Below are 18084 nucleotides of genomic sequence, written 5' to 3'. Positions count from 1 at the left end.
TGAATTATATAGATATCTCCATATTTTTATTTCTCCTTCTGGACCACAGGTCTCCAAGCACAGCTGGCAGTAAAAATGCTTAAGCACCTACCCACCTCCACATATACACATGTATGTATAGTATTATATTACTGTGTATATTACATTACTGTCCATATTATTGTATGTTATTATATATTACTGTATTATGTATATCATGCCACATATATTATTGCAATATTATATATATTATAAAATGTGAAAACCAAAATTGAAAAAGATGAGCTAAAACAAAAAAATTATTAAAATTTCTAACATGTTTTTTATCCCTCCAAGGATATTATTTTGAACTCTTCCCTGAATTGTATGCACTCTTGCTTTTTGGATGTCTATAGTTTATACTATTGCCATAGCTTCCAACCTATGGTAATATATCCCACTGATCACCCCTGTAGCACTCATTTGGCATTTCTAGTTCTTCTTGTACAACTACCTAATTTGAAATTAACCAAAAAACCTTTCATGATTATTTTCATGCAATAATATTTACTGAGTGGCCACAATATACCAGAAATTTTCTGGGTCCTGTGGTCTCAGTAACAAACCAGAAAGATTAGGTCCCTGTTCTTATGAAGCTTTCATACTGGGATCAGGAGAGAGAGAGAAATATAAACAAGATAATATTATATAAGTGTAACCAATTGGAAGATCTGCAATGTATTATATTAGTGAGAAAAAGGCTTTAGAATTAGGCAGCCCTGGATTCAAATCCAGGGTTGACCACATACAAGATCTGTGATTTAGGCAATGAACTTAATCATTCTAAGTTTGTTTTCTCATCTGTAAAATAAGATTAATAATTTTCCTGTCAAAAGGGTACTTGTAAGAATGAATAAAGTATAAAATTTCTAGCATAAATGCCTGATCATTGATGTTATTAAAATATATTTTGCAAAATCTTCATAGCTCAGACAGCATATATGTTACAATATGATTCTATCTAAAAGTAATTCTAGAAATAGGATATGGGAATTCTTTTCTTGGTTCACTTTAATTGGACAGATTTGAGGGTACACTTGAACTTGACTGTGAGAGGAAATCATTAAAGAAGGAATGTTCGGAGCTAATTATCTACTTAAGATCAGAAAAAATAATTGCTGTTGACAGTTCACTTGCCTGACAACTTTCCCAGAAGGTGAAGAATTGGCAGTTTATCTTTTTTTTTTTTAATTTTATTTTATTTTTAAACTTTACATAATTGTATTAGTTTTGCCAAATATCAAAATGAATCCATCACAGGTATACATGTGCTCCCCATCCTGAACCCTCCTCCCTCCTCCCTCCCCATACCATCCCTCTGGGTCGTCCCAGTGCACTAGCCCCAAGCATCCAGTATCGTGCATTGAACCTGGACTGGCATCTCGTTTCATACATGATATTTTACATGTTTCAATGCCATTCTCCCAAATCTTCCCACCCTCTCCCTCTCCCACAGAGTCCATAAGACTGTTCCATACATCAGTGTCACTTTTGCTGTCTCGTACACAGGGTTATTGTTATCATCTTTCTAAATTCCATATATATGCGTTAGTATACTGTATTGGTGTTTTTCCTTCTGGCTTACTTCACTGTGTATAATAGGCTCCAGTTTCATCCAACTCATTAGAACTGATTCAAATGTATTCTTTTTAATGGCTGAGTAATACTCCATTGTGTATATGTACCACTGCTTTCTTATCCATTCATCTGCTGATGGACATCTAGGTTGCTTCCATGTCCTCGCTATTATAAACAGTGCTGCGATGAACATTGGGGTACACGTGTCTCTTTCCCTTCTGGTTTCCTCAGTGTGTATGCCCAGCAGTGGGATTGCTGGATCATAAGGCAGTTCTATTTCCAGGTTTTTAAGGAATCTCCACACTGTTCTCCATAGTGGCTGTACTAGTTTGCATTCCCACCAACAGTGTAAGAGGGTTCCCTTTCCTCCACACTCTCTCCAACATTTATTATTTGTAGACTTTTGGATCGCAGCCATTCTGACTGGTGTGAAGTGGTACCTCATGGTGGTCTTGATTTGCATTTCTCTGATAATGAGTGATGTTGAGCATCTTTTCATGTGTTTGTTAGCCATCTGTATGTCTTCTTTGGAGAAATGTCTATTTAGTTCTTTGGCCCATTTTTTGATTGGGTCATTTATTTTTCTGGAGTTGAGCTGGAGGAGTTGCTTGTATATTTTTGAGATTAGTTGTTTGTCAGTTGCTTCATTTGCTATTATTTTCTCCCATTCTGAAGGCTGTCATTTCACCTTGCTGATAGTTTCCTTTGATGTGCAGAAGCTTTTAAGGTTAATTAGGTCCCATTTGTTTATTTTTGCTTTTATTTCCGATATTCTGGGAGGTGGGTCATAGAGGATCCTGCTGTGATGTATGTTGGAGAGTGTTTTGCCTATGTTCTCCTCTAGGAGTTTTATAGTTTCTGGTCTTATGTTTAGATCTTTAATCCATTTTGAGTTTATTTTTGTGTATGGTGTTAGAAAGTGTTCTAGTTTCATTCTTTTACAAGTGGTTGACCAGTTTTCCCAGCACCACTTGTTAAAGAGATTGTCTTTAATCCATTGTATATTCTTGCCTCCTTTGTCAAAGATAAGGTGTCCATATGTGCGTGGATTTATCTCTGGGCTTTCTATTTTGTTCCATTGATCTATATTTCTGTCTTTGTGCCAGTACCATACTGTCTTGATAACTGTGGCTTTGTAGTAGAGCCTGAAGTCAGGTAGGTTGATTCCTCCAGTTCCATTCTTCTTTCTCAAGATCGCTTTGGCTATTCGAGGTTTTTTGTATTTCCATACAAATTGTGAAATTATTTGTTCTAGCTCTGTGAAGAATACTGTTGGTAGCTTGATAGGGATTGCATTGAATCTATAGATTGCTTTGGGTAGTATACTCATTTTCACTATATTGATTCTTCCAATCCATGAACATGGTATATTTCTCCATCTATTAGTGTCCTCTTTGATTTCTTTCACCAGTGTTTTATAGTTTTCTATATATAGGTCTTTAGTTTCTTTAGGTAGATATATTCCTAAGTATTTTATTCTTTCCGTTGCAATGGTGAATGGAATTGTTTCCTTAATTTCTCTTTCTGTTTTCTCATTATTAATGTATAGGAATGCAAGGGATTTCTGTGTGTTGATTTTATATCCTGCAACTTTACTATAGTCATTGATTAGTTCTAGTAATTTTCTGGTGGAGTCTTTAGGGTTTTCTATGTAGAGGATCAGTTTATCTTTACTGAATATTTGATGCCCTTGAGGCAGCCTTGAGTTCCACAGATTAAAACCAAGTGGATAGAAGCAAACATAAAAGAAGAGCAAAAGGAGCCTCAAATTGTCTTTCATGTTCAATCCCCTACCTTTCTGTATAAAAAGGGCTCAGCCTACAGCATTAAGATATTAATTTGCTTCCTGTGAATTTTCCATTTGAAAGGTGTACATGGATATGGCAAAGCACTTCACGGCCTCTCTTCCCAAACTGAGAAGTAGAAAACCACAGAGAAATAAAACCTAAATACCAAGAGCAGGAACATTAAAAGGCTACAATACCCAAGTTCAGTTAAGCAAGAAGTAGTGACTGATACGGCTTCCCAGGTGACTCAGTGGTAAAAGAATCCACCTTCCAATGCAGGAGGCACAGGAGCCACCAGTTAGATCCCTGAATCAGGAAGATCCCCTGGAGAAGGAAATGGCAACCCACTCCAGTATTCTTTCTTAGGAAATCCCATGGACAGAGCAGCCTGGTGGGTCACGGTCCTTAGGGTCACAAAGAGTCAGACATGACTGAGCGACTGAATATGCAACACACAAGTGAGTGATACAGAGGGCTTGCAAGTTCCAATGTGACTTCTGAGGCTATTAATATAGTAGTACTTGATGAAAAGTACTCACGATTGTGAATATGCACATTTAGGTGACAAAAGCACATTTAAAATGCATATGTTACTATTTGTTTAAAACCTTGCTCATAGGCAAGGTTTCCTTTGATTGCAGTTACATGAGTTTTATTAAATCATTTCATTTTCTAATAGCATTTGAATCAGAACACATATATCCATTGCATTACCTTACTAATTAATGTCTTTTGAATGTTCTATAAAATACCTAGACAACAAACCCACTCCTTTTCTCCCTCTCATTCAACTTTTTAATTGTTTTTCCAAAAACCTGAATCTTAAAAAATAAAATTAAATAACAATTGCAGTGGTGAGTTAGCCAGGATTTTTCTGAGTCCTATCTGCCTTTGCCTGGTGATTTGCATATTTTAAATTTGGCTTCTTTTCACTCATCTATAAGGAAATAATTGATAAAAATTCACACCTGCCAAAGAACTCTTCAAAGTTTTAATATTCATAAGCCTTAACCTTTATGGATATTGTCTTGTCACTTAAATAATTGTGCATTAAACTTCATAAATATTAGACCAGTCCTTTGAACTTCAGTCTGTCTAGGTCTGTCATGAGTGATCAACATCAGAAAACAGAAGTGAGTAAACTAAAAACTGTCCTTTCATATTCCAAGGATGATGGCTTATCTAGTAACTCATATAATGTTAAAAGAAAATTACCAATACTATCAACAATTCATTCCCATTGATAGGGTAACCAGATTCACCCCAAACATAAAACAACAAACAGAAGGTCGACTTTTATTTTTATTCATGAATACAAGAGAATCACCTGAAGTTCAGACATAGCCTGAGAAGATTTTAGTTATAGTACAGAGTTGAAAGAGAGTGCAACGCATCCACCACCATTTCATTTGAGGTCTCTGTTGATGTATTTTGGCCACGTCTCAACAGCATACTTTAAATGAATGATGGTTTTATGTGATAGGAAATGATATATAGAAAAGTCATTAGTCAACCAGAAATTAAGGGAGAGAAAATACAGCATTAGCAATTTTATTTCCAATCTCATCACAGAAGTGAGTTTTGACTCTGCACATACTAGTGTTAAACTTTATTAGTCATTTGAATATGTCATTAAGTATTCCTACTTGAATTAAATGTTTTGTGTGCGTTAATTAAATTTATTAACATGATACTTTCCCACATTTCCTTTCCATTGCCCTATTCCAGCCTCTCAATTTGACTCACCTGGATAATCACAATAGCCTCCTAACAGATCATCATGCCTGTAGTTACTCACAAGTCCAATCCAAAGTTATTATCACCATCAGAATAGTAATAATAACAGCTGCTATCCTTGAAAGAGTACGTGTGATGTAGTGCTAGCTGTATTATGTGGAGTTTTAGTTTGATCTTCACAACAGCTCTTTAAGGTCATTACCATTATATCTTTTTTTACAGATGTGAACACTGAGGTGAGGTTAAGCAATTTGTTCAAAGTCAAATAACTAGAAACAATAGCCTTTGAACAAGTTTTTCCTGTACTACCTTTAAAACATGTCCTGAGTTCTCTAATTCTATGTATACTCCATACACATTCTCGACATTGGCCAGAGCTACCTTTTTAAAAATATGAACCATATGATATCAACCCTGCTTGAAATCTCTTCTTATGGCTTCCCATTACAAGTAGAATAAAAACAAAATCTTCACCATGGTCTACAAAGACAAATGTAATCAGACCCTTGGCTCCTTCTAGAACTTACTTTCATGCAGGTGTCCCCTTTATTTATTTCAGTCCAGCCAAGCAGGCCTTCTGTCTGTTTTTGGAACACATCATGCTCATTCCCACAAGGGCCTTTAAATATGCTCTTTGCTTTGATTGGAAGACCTTGCCTCAGATATTCACATGGATCATCCCAACATGTAATTCATGTCTTAACTCAAACTTCATGTCATTAGTGAGGCCTTCTTTAACCATCAAATTTAAAGCAGTTTACCTGTTTCTACCAGTCATCATCATATTGCCCTGTTTTATTTTGTTCATCACTCTTACCTAAATTATCTAGAAAACGTCTTTGTGTGTATTATCATTTATCTCTCCTGTCCGTAGCTGAAAAGTCAGTACCATGAGAGCAGAGGTCTTGCCAATATACGTCACTACTTTGGCCCCAATTACTAGAATAGTCCTTGGAACATAGGAGCTCAATAAATATTCATTGATTGCACCCAGTTTTGCCTGACTTCAGAGCACCAGCTCTTAACCATATGCTAAACTGCTTCCTAAAGGATAGGTTTTTTCACTTTACTTCTTTCTTCAAAAATCATCAGTATTGCCGTTGTCTACTAAATTAAGTTCCAGCTGCTCAGTTTTGCTTTCAAGGACTTTGACCTCTAGCATGTCTTTCTGTCTGACTTCCTCCTGCAGCCTACTTTATGCATTATTTCTGAAATACAACAGGGGAATCTGAATACACCCTACACTTCCCCCACACCCTACACTCCCCCACAGTCCTACCATTTCTACCTTTAAGATATTAGCTACATCCTTCACAGCCAAGCTCAAATCACACCTCTTACACAAAACTTTCCTAACCCCCTGCAATATTGTGATTTATAATAAATATATATATAATCATTCAGATGATCAAAATATATTTCTCATGTATATTTAGTCTTTGCCTAAGGTTTCTGGCTCACAGCTCCCCAACCACATGGAATTTCCTGAGTGATAAGAGCAATGGGGACATCTTTTGTTCACAATCTTTGATCTCTTACCCTCAGTTCTGGAAATTCTTCAGAGCCATAAAGGTGAAATATGAAGCCCCCTTTCCGCTGCAATTGAATTTATGTTAATGAAGTGACTTTTGGAAAGCACCTGAAGACGGGGACTGGTTAACCAGGAGAATCAATCAGGAATAGATGTTTGGAACTTTTAGTCACATCCTCTGAATTCCTGGGAAGGGAGAAGGGCTGGAGGTTGTGTCAGTCACCAGTGGTCAGTGGCCACCAATGGTTATAAATTAATCAAGTGTGACCATGTAATGAAGTCTCCACAAGCACCCAAAACAAGGGAGTTCCAAGAGCTTCTAGGTTGGTGAACCTGTGGAGATGCTGGGAGAGTGAGGCAGAGTATGGAAGCTCTCACCCTTTCCCCGCACCTAGCCCTATGCCTCTCTTCTATCTGGCTGTTCCTAAGTTATACACTTTTATGATACACCAGTAAACTTATTTCAGGTACCTAGAATAGTCAAGTTCATAGAGTCAGAAAATACATTGGTAGATGGTGGGGGCTGGGGGTTGTAGTGGTGGGGAGTGGGGATGGGGAGTTAATGTTTAATGGGGACAAAGTTTCAGTTTAAGAAGGTGAAAAGTTCAGGAGGAGGCTGATGGTGAGAGTGCACAACAATGTGAATATACTTAGTGACACTGAGCTGTACAGTTAAATATGTTAAAATGGTGTTTATATTATGTGAATTTTACCACAATAAAAAAGTTTAATTTTTTAAAAATTAGAAAAATATATAATACACGGTAATCTAGTAGGTAAAGTATTTGAGTTCAGTGAGCTGCTCTAGCAAATATTTGAACTGAAGAGGAAGTTGTTGGCAATCTATTCTCAACCGTCAGAAGCACAGGCAATTACCTGAGCTTGTGATTGGTGTCTGGTTGAGGGGGGTACTGTCTTGTAGGACTAAATCCTTAACCTGTGGAATCTGATACTACCTCTGGGTAGATAATGGAGAAGAAAATGTCAACCCATTCCAATATTCTTGCCTGGAGAACCCCATGGACAGAGGAACCTGGAGGACTATAGTCCATGGGGTCGCAAGAGTCAGACACGACTTAGTGACTAAACCACTACCACCACTGGGCAGATAGTGTTAGAATTGAGCTGAATTGTAGGGCACCTGCTTCATGTCAGAGAACTGTTTTTTGGTGTGGGGAACCTCCCCACCACACACACACTGGAATTTAGTGCAGAACCCTTACCCTCTCAACTCAAAATGTTTCCCTTCACAATTTCCCCCATGGTACTTTGTTGATCTTAAAACACTCAGCACAGTGTTTTAGTCAGTAAGTCGTGTCTGACTCTTGTGACCCTGTAGGCTGTACCCTGCCAGACTCCTCTGTCCATGGGATTTCCCAGGCAAAAATATTGGAGTGGGTGGCCAATTCCTCCTCCAGGGGATCTTCCCGACCTAGGGATCAAAGCTGGGTCTCCTGTATTACAGGTGGATTCTTTACTGACTGAGCTACCAGGGAAACACAGTGTACCCCATAATAAAGTTATTTGTAGCTATATCCGCCTCCAGATGCTTACCTCTTATTTTCCATCACATTTCTGATGCAGGTTCTAGCACATAATGTCTACTCAAATGGTGAACTGAACTAAATATTTGCAGTTCTCCCATCCTTATCAGCACTTACATATGGACTTCCCTGGTGGCTCAGATGGTATTTACATTATTGTTTTTTTGCCTGTTGCTTTTTAATTGCTTTCATTTATTCAACTAGGGTATGTAATTTTCCCCCAGCTAGACTTCAAGGTTGTTGTTCAGTCACTCAATTGCACCCTACTCTTTGTGATCCCATGGACTGCAGCACACCAAGCTTTCTTGTCCTTCACTATCTCCCGGAGCTTGCTCAAACTCATTTCCATTCAGTTGGTGATGCCATCCAACCATCTCATCCTCTGTCGTCCCCTCCTCCTGCCTTCAGTCTTTCCCAGCATCAGGGTCTTTTCTGATGAGTCAGCCCTTCATATCAGGTGGTCAAAGTATTGAAGCTTCAGCTTCAGCATCAGTCCTTCCAATGAATATTCAGGATTGATTTCCTTTAGACTTCAAGGTAAGGAAGGCTTCTGTTTCTTTCTTTAAGATTTCTTTTTCCTTGCCCTTTCTCTTATCGACACTGCCTCCATCCCCACAATTACTGACTCTTTACACTTGCAAGTATACTCTGTTTATACAGTGAGTGAAGACTAGACAAATAAGTGAATAAAAAGACTTCCACTAGGTTTAGTCTGAGAAGTTAAAAAAAAAAAAATAGCATGAAAGCCCTCAACTAGTTTTTCCCTTTCTCTATTTCAAATGGAATAGTAGCCAACTCAGGAGGAGGGAGTAGGGTGGTAGCCCTGGGCTGCTAGCTGGAGGCAGGAACAGAGAACTAGAACCCCTTGGGTGATAATTTCTGGCAGATCTGCACAGAGGTTTAAGAGCAAAGAAAGGACAAAGCAGAATCAGGATACTACTCACATTCTCTTCCCTCCATACTCCCCACGTCTCCCAGCCCAGAGACATTCACAGCTCTGGTATAAATAAATACACAATTTGATTTTTCCTTAGCATTGTTCTTTCAAGTAACTACAGAAAGCTTAAAAATGGCTACTTGTCAAGAACAACCATTGTGTTTATGAACTTTATTCATATCCCCAGAATGGAAAATGACTAACAAAATATTAGTGCACTGATGAATATTTACTGATGAATTAAGAGGTTGCAGTGGCCACAATTCTTTGGCTTTTAAACATAAAATTGAGTCTGGACAGGCATCAATATTTAAGGCATCTTCTCTTTTTTAGCCCAAGATGGCTTATGACTTAGTCTAGATAAGTCAGACCAAACAGATGTCTCCTGTGTTTTTCTAGAATAAACATTTCCCAGAGGCAGAACTCTGCCTTCAGCCCTGCCTATTAAAACACAAAGCTGCTTGAGTTTTTCTTATAAACATAAGGAAGAAGAAGAGATAGAAGAGGAGAGGGAAAAACACAAGGCAAAAGTTTCTTAATGAATAAACTAAACATTGAGCCTCTTGAGGAAAACTAGCAGGTTTGATTGATTGCTTTTGTGTTCAGTGAGTTGTTTATTTCAGAAAGACCTCTCCAGCCACAGACAAAAGCAACCAACACACAAACAAAACTAAAAACAACAGAAATTGGAGAAGTGACTCAGCCTCTGAAGACTATCTAGAACAAACATAAACTAATTAAGTTCTAGTCAAATGACCCTCTGACAAGTAAGAAAAACAAAACAACAAAAAAAGCAATACAAAATAAAAAACCATAGCCATCATCAAGATGTCCAAGCATGTGCAATAAAGTCTCCAAGGAGACTTTTCTGGATCCAGCCTATAAAGCAGAGGAAGCAAAAGAATGATGAATAATGAACAGTGAAGCATGTCAATCTGTGGTTGCTAAAGAAAGAAATTTTACCCTGGGAAGTCAGGAACAGTCTTTTGATAACTTAGTATAATTATTTCATCAGCCAGTAAAGAATAGTTTTGATTGGAACAGGTCTTTAATATACCAGAAAGACCTTCATAGAAGAACTGTTTAAAGTACAGTAAATAGTAATAGTTTTTTTAAAAGTCTGTCTTTTTTATTTTAAAAATAAAATTCCCCTTACTAATGCAATTGTTTCATGGAAGTGGGCTATGGTCTATTCCTTTTTTCATACAGTGAACAAATTGAGATTTCTTTTAAAAATTTTTCTGACATATTTTATGTCAACTCTAGGTAAATAATATTTTCACATAATAGTCTCCTATAATCTATAACTGGCAACTAAGTACATAATCCAATGCCCCACTCCTTGAAGTATCTTTGATTGTCATGCTACGAATATTGCCTTATTTACATATAATATCTTTCTCTGCACGGTAAAAAATTCCTTTATGTATACAACTTACAAAAGCCTCTTTAAAGCAAATACATTGAAATCGTGGCTAATCAGAAAGTATTAAGCCAAACCTTAATAACTCAGAAATGGTATAAGCCACTTGAACATACTGATGTCAAGGTCATTTGGAGAGAGAAGGTGGTTTAGCCACTAAGTCCCCTTCCGCCAGGGTCCTCTGTCCATGGGATTCTCCAGGCAAGAATACTGGAGTGGGTAGCCATTCCGTTCTGCAGGGGATCTTCCCAACCCAGGGATCAAATCCATGCCTCTTAAACTGCAGGCGGATCCTTTAGCACTGAGCCAGAGAGAAGAGACACACACAAACACTTCCTCAGACAGGTTTTGTGGAAAAATGGATTACACTTGTATTTTACAGAGTAGGTGATATTATTAAGAAGATTGAAATCCATCAAACTAAAAAGTTTCCTTAGAACTGAGTGAAATAATGTATTTAAAGATCTGAAAGTTGGATATTTAATCCATTTAGTTCTCAAAGTTTCTGAATTCTAATATGGAAAGGCATTTGCTGTTAGACCAAGAATATGGAGGTTGCTGCTGCTGCTAAGTCACTTACAGCGGTATAATTCAAAGCACAGTAAACAGTAAGTGAACTGTAAGTATCAAAATCACCTGGAGTATTTAGTAGGAAGACTGATATCATCAATGACATTTGAGAAACACTGATTTAGGTATTTATTCTGGGTTATTCCCTTGATGCTCAAACAGGTCTTTGTAACCTCTCTGTGTGAAAAGTTATTAGATATGCTAAATTTATGTGTTGCCCTGTTCTCAAATGACAGCAACAAATAAGGTACTTTGTGGGATTTTTAAAAATAGCACATTTTTGTATTTTGCAAACCCATTTTCTACTCTTATTTATGTAAAGGTCAAGGCCTTCAGGGAACTTTGATAAAAAAAGGTTTGTTGAGACATAAAGTGGTGAAGTATTGATACTATTTTAAGCTATAATTTCCTAGATGGCAGAGAATGTTTAACTGAACCATGGACATACGGGAAAATCTTTACAAAGACAAACAAACGTTTTGATGATGATGACTATTAACAAAAATAGAGAAGAGCAGTTTAATATTGACTCAGTAGAATATGAGAAACACTAAGTGAATGTTTATTTATACCCCCCACACAAAAGCCAGTTAACAGTTTTTGCTGAGCATGGGAAAAAAAACTTCTCTATCTTCCGATTTAGACACTGCAGTCAGTGAAATCTATGGAAGGTTCAGAGAGTCATGGTTTACAATAAGCTCCAAAACTTTCTGTGTCTTTCTGGTGAACTTAATTATCACAGTGTCTTTTAAACCCCATATGGGCAATTTCTATTGATTATAATGCTGCCTACTGCTGAGAGCAAAACCGATCCACTGCACGCTCCAGAGTGGATAATCCTTGCCAGCAGGTCACTTATACCTCCCAAAGTTTCCTTTTAACACAATTAATGATGATGATGATGGTGGTGGTAATAATAATAATAATCCTTAATGCTTACTCAATACATTCTACTAAGATAGCTGGAAAATTAAATAGGTTTTCTTTATAGTTCTAATTCAATACATGATTTTGGATTCTGGTCACCTAAACATAGGGCTTCACCTGCAGTGGCAGAGATGCAAGTTCAATCCCTGGGTCAGCAAGTTCCTCTGGAGGAGGGCACAGCAACCCACCTCAGCATTCTTGCTGGGATAATCCCATGGATAGAGGACCATGGTGGGCTACAGTCCACAGGGTCTCAAAGAGTCAGGTATGACTGAGCAGGCACACATGCATCTAAATATGTATTTCTTGCTTGGTTTTTTGTTTGTGTGTTTAAGAAACCACTGAAACACTGCTGACTCAATGGTCTTAGCACAAAAAATATTTTTTATATTCTAGAATGGTCAGTTCAATAATCTCTGCCTCTAATGGTACCCCAAAACTACTATAATAAAACAGAATGGATTTATTTTTGCCCTTTTCAGCTATTTCAATCCCTGAAGTAGTCACCAGTAGCTCCTTTCATTAATCACACAATATTATCAATTTGCATACATTCAAACCATTGGAGCTACTTTAAGATAAGCAGATTTCAAATTAATACATGCCTACTAATTTTGAGATCTGAGTTGAAGTTTCTTAGTTCTGTAGAACTTCATGGATATGACAATCATAATCAGTTTCTACACACAAAGTATGAGCAATTTAGAGATCTAAAATTAGTGTGAGCAAATTATTTAAATGAGTGCTGTGTAAGAGATTAATCAGGTCACATGAATTACCAGAGTGTCCCAAATCCAAGTTCTCACTTATTTTCTTCTCTACTAATTGTCTAACCAAAGGTAGTACAAATTTCATTTAGTGAATTTATAGATAGTATAGTGGTTTTTTCCAAACCCACAGTGATCTAGCATTCATAGCTGAATTTAAATATTTTTGTCCATTTTCTGACTGAAGGTTTTTTCAAAAAGAATGTTCCCTAAAGTTTAGCATTGTTGTTTTTGCTTTAGTTGCTAAGTCATGCTCAACTCTTTTGTGACCCCATGGACTGTACTCTGCCAGGATCTGCTGTTACATGGGATTTCTCAGGCAAGAATACTGGAGTGGGTTGCTATTTCCTTCTCTAGGGGATCTTCCCGACCCAGGGATCTAAACTGTGTCTCCTGCCCTAGCAGGCAGGTTCTTTACCACTGAGCCACCAGGGAAGCCCTAAAGTTTAGCATACAGTGGAGAATTAATAAACATCATCTATCAATAGGAACATGAACTAGATGGCTTTGTCTTGCTAATCATATGTTTAATAACTTGGTTTATGGACTCTACATACAAACCCTTATCACATTTCCTTTCAGTCAAGCAAAACTGGGACAATTTTGAAGCTTACAATTTAGTTTCAGCTATTTTTACAACATAGAAATTCTATGAAACTGTTTATCTGTTCCCAAAATATAAGAAAACCTAAACACAACCAGTCCATTCTAAAGGAGATCAGTCCTGGGTGTTCTTTGGAAGGAATGATGCTAAAGCTGAAACTCCAGTACTCATGAGAAGAGTTGACTCATTGGAAAAGACCTTGATGCTGGGCGGGATTGGGGGCAGGAGGAGAAGGGGACGACAGAGTATGAGATGGCTGGCTGGAATCACCAACTCGATGGACGTGAGTTTGAGTGAACTCTGAGGGTTGGTGATGGACAGGGAGGCCTGGCGTGCTTCAGTTCATGGGGTCGCACAAAATCAGACACAACTGAGTGACTGAACTGAACTGAACTGAAACACAACCCCACAAACATCCATGTCATTTATATATAATTTCTATCTAAATTCCTTTAAATACTATACTATAAAATATAATTCCCTTTATTGACAAAGTTTGACTAGCAATTTTGAGTAGGTGTTGATTTCTGGCATTACTGCAGTTTTAACATTATAAACTTTTAAAAAGTTTTTTTTTATATCTCTAAATACCAAAAAACTTTATAAGATGCACTCTAGAATTGTAAACCCTTTAGCATGTAGTGGTCATGCTTTGAATACCTATTTGATGAATGAATCAAGGAGTTTTCCTCTTCCACATTCCAAGAAAGATTACCAGTACTTAGTGGGGAAAATGGTTATAGCTCATAATCTCTACTGTTACATCAACTTCTAAGCCAATATAAAGTTATATATACCTACATCTCAGGCAAGAAATATAGATCTTCTCATAGTTCCATAAAGAAAGGCAAGATCCAATGATGTAGCAGGCAAACTGTACATCATAAAACAGATAGTTGAATAGTGAAAAAATTTCAGATTTGGCAGATCACCTAGTAGGTGTTGGGAGACGTGCATGCGTGCATGCTAAATCACTTCAGTCGTATCCGACTCTTTGCAACCCTATGGACCATAGCCTGCCAGGCTCCTCTGTCCATGGGATTCTCCAGGCAAGAATACTGGAGTGGGATGCCATGCCCTTCTCCAGGGAATCTTCTGGACCCAGGGATCTAACCTGCATCTCTTATGTCTCTTGCATTGGCAGGCAGGTTCTTTATCACTAGCACCACCTGGGAAGCCAGTTGGGAGGCATATCAGCTTTCAAAACTAGCTAGGGTCAGAGAGACTCTTCCTAGGTAGAAAATATTACCAAGTCCCACCACTGTTACCTTCTGCTTCCCTTTAAAAAAAAAAAAAGCCAAGAAGACAGAATCTAGGCATAAATGTTACAATGTTAATGCATTTGGCACTATTACACAAATTTGGGAGAAAATAAAAAGTGAGTCAAAAATTAATTGAGGGTGTTTATATAACAGATCTGTACATGACCAAGTATGTTACCACAACATTTTACATTTAGTTTTCCGGAGCCTCAGGCAGGCTTAAAGTCTAGAATGGGCCTGTTCTCTAGAAAATCCTTTTCAAGATCTTTTATCTTTATCAAACAGGATTATTTCTACCTCCATCACATGGCTCATGAGTACTAGATAACACATACCTACTCCAGCTTAAGATACTTGAAATCTAGGCAAATGGGGCCATGATTATTATTCAGTGGGTTTGAATTTCACTGTACTAATTTTGAGTGAATGAAGAGCATTCAGAACAACTCTTGACTGTTTCATTTTTGTGGTTTTCTTCTGTTTCTCCTTTCCCTTTCTTGAGCTCTGCCTTTCTTTTGATAACAGGCAAGAGATTCACTTTAAGTGAAGGAAGGGAATAGTGTGAGGAAGACCGTTTATGCCCCAATTTCAACTTCTGGGTTCAAATATACTATGCTATGACCCACTACTTTACCTTTAATTTATGCTTTAGCTTCTTAATGAATAGCTAATTTGTAGCTCATCAAATTACTCTCTCCTCTTCCAAGACGTAAACTGTACTGTGAAGTTCTCAGCTACTAGTGGCTTAGAAGAGAGGGGTGTGTGTGTGAGAGAGACAGAGACAGAGACAGAGAGAGGGAGACAGAGAGAGTCACTAAGCTGTGTCCAACTCTTTGTGGCCAGGTTCCATGACCATGGAATTCTCCAGGCAAGAACATTGAAGTGGGTAGCCATTTCTTTCTCCAGGGGATCTTTCCAACCCAGGGATTGAACCCAGATCTCCTGCATTGCAGGCAAATTCTTTACCTTCTGAGCCACCAGGGAGCCCAAAGGATAAGCCTCATCCCTCCCCCCCAAAAAAGGCTCTTGCATACTCAAAAATAGCCAGTATACAAATATCTTGTGTTGAATTCTTAATATTTGCAGAGTACTTTGTTCTCATTGCTGTTCTAGATACACATGTTTAATCAGTGAGGGGTCACCGAAGGCGGAGGTGGTGCTGCAGGCATCTGGTATAAGCTTGGAAGCTGAACGCCACACAGAAAAACACTCCATCTACGAGGGCAAGCCAGGCATCATTCTGCAGCCTGTAACGCTGGGTTGGGGAACGAGCCAGCAGGAGTCTTCTCTAGGGCTGGTGGGGTCCAGGTACCCTGGAGGCTCACTGTTCACAGAGGTCATGGGCAGCTGCGGCAGCAGTGGCCCCTGGGCTCAGCACACATCATTCAGGGCCTTGCGGACAAACTCAGGCAGGATGAAGGCTGCCCAGTGCACATCAGAATTGTAGTATTTCAGTTGCATCTGTTCCACCTGCTTGTGTGTCCGCTGCCTCAGGGGCTCCAAGAAGTTGGTGCTTGGATATTTGCCACACAGGATGAAGCCAATTTAGGATCCCCTGGAGAAATGCATGGCAACCCACTCCAGTGTTCTTGCCTGGAGAATTCCATGGACAGAGGACCCTGGCAGGGTACAGTTCATGGGGTTGCAAAGTCAAATACAACTGAAACTACTCAGCTCACACAGAGGAATGCACATGAAGCCGATTTGGCTGCTGAGGTAGGTGGGGATGGTGCACGAAGCATAGCCATGCCCATAAAGAGTGATTTGCAAAACTACCAGCATCTCCTTGATGAGGTCCAGGTTCAGCCACTAACACTCACCCTGGCAGCAAAGGATGCCATCCTCTTTCAGGGATGAGCCGGTAATAGGACTTATTCATGAGCTGGTAACAGGACTTCTTGAAGAAGTTCTCCGCAGGGCCCATAGGGTCTGAGAAGTTGGTGATAATGATATCAAAAGCATCCTGGCTATGCTTCATGGAGCTCAAAACCATCACCCACGGATAGGGTGAGCTTTGAACTGGAGTAGCGAAGGCTTCCCCGGTAGCTCAGCAGGTAAAGAATCCACCTGCAATGCAGGAGACCCCAGTTTGATCCTTGGGTTGGGAAGATCCCCTGGAGAAGGGATAGGCTACCCAGTTCAGTATTCTTGCTGGGAGAATCCCATGGACAGAGGACCCTGGCAGGCTACATACCATAGGGTCACAAAGAGTCAGACATGACTGAGAGACTAAGCACAGTACAGCACAGTCAACAGCCATGCCCAGCAGGAACTTCTTAAGAGACTTGAACGACATGGCCCTCATTCTCCCACTGGACCACTGACTCCATGGAGGAATGCTGCACCACTTCCCGGTGGACACCCCCATCCTCACCCCTGAGGATCAGCACCTCACCTGGATTGGCATGGCTGCAGAGGGGCAAGTTGCCTTTCATCACCTGGTAGGAGAACTCATTCCTCTCAATGTACTGGATGACAGATGATGCCATCCAATGTCATCACAGAGCACGTTGCCATAACTCTTACTGAGGAACAGAAGGGTATCCTGGTATCACAAGCACTGATGATGTAGCAGCTGCTCCACTTGCAGCCACAGGACCTGGCCGGGCTATAGGCTGCAAGTCTCCTGAATTAGCCTTCGGGGAGGGAGGCGGGGCAGTCGGAGGTGGGATTTCATGGCTGGCGAGGAGGTGGGGGAAGGGGATATCAGGATTCCAGCTCCGCCTGCACCTCACTCCTTCCCCACTAGCATCCTAACACGGCCCACGTCCTAACAGCTCCGCACCCTAACCCCAGGGGTAGGGCGGGACTGCCAAGTAAGGGGAGAAATTCAAAATCTCTTTGCAGACTAGTTTGGTATTTTTCTTTCTCCTAAATGTTTATTCTAGACGTGTTTTCTCCTAGGCGTCAATCCTAAAGGAAATCAGTCCTGAATGTTCATTAGAAGGACTGATGCTGAAGCTGAAACTCCAATACTTTGGCTACCTGATGCGAAGAACTGACTCCTTGGGAAAGATCCTGATGCTGGGAAAGATTGAAGGCAGAAGAGGGAAACAACAGAGGATAAGATGGTTGGATGCCATCACCGACTTGATGGACATGAGTCTGAGCAAGCCCTGGGAGTTGGTGATGGACAGGGAAGCCTGGCGTGCTGCAGTTCATGGGTTCGCAGAGTCAGACATGACTGAGCAACTGAACTGAACCGAACAGAGACATTTATTATCATTCACATTCTCCCCCACCATCTCCAGATCACTGTCTCACTTCTGTGTGACATAATCCCATCCTAACACTTCTGGAAATATCCACTAGAGAGCACAAGAGGTGCTGTGTCCACCTATCCAGCAAACACTTTTAATACAAAATTGTAAAAATGGTATTTCATTACCAGAAAATATA

At 39.4% G+C, this 18084-nt stretch overlaps 1 pseudogene; it reads right to left on the bottom strand.

Moving 5' to 3' along the window:
• Positions 1-16056: 16056 nt before the first annotated feature.
• LOC113888124 lies at positions 16057-17343 on the bottom strand (annotated as a pseudogene).
• Between the last annotated feature and the right edge of the window lie 741 nt (positions 17344-18084).

This window comes from Bos indicus x Bos taurus, chromosome X (assembly GCF_003369695.1).
Source record: "Bos indicus x Bos taurus breed Angus x Brahman F1 hybrid chromosome X, Bos_hybrid_MaternalHap_v2.0, whole genome shotgun sequence".
Lineage (NCBI taxonomy): Eukaryota > Metazoa > Chordata > Mammalia > Artiodactyla > Bovidae > Bos > Bos indicus x Bos taurus.
Note: the sequence above shows the minus strand (reverse complement) of the source record. Positions and strands in the feature narration are given on the sequence as shown.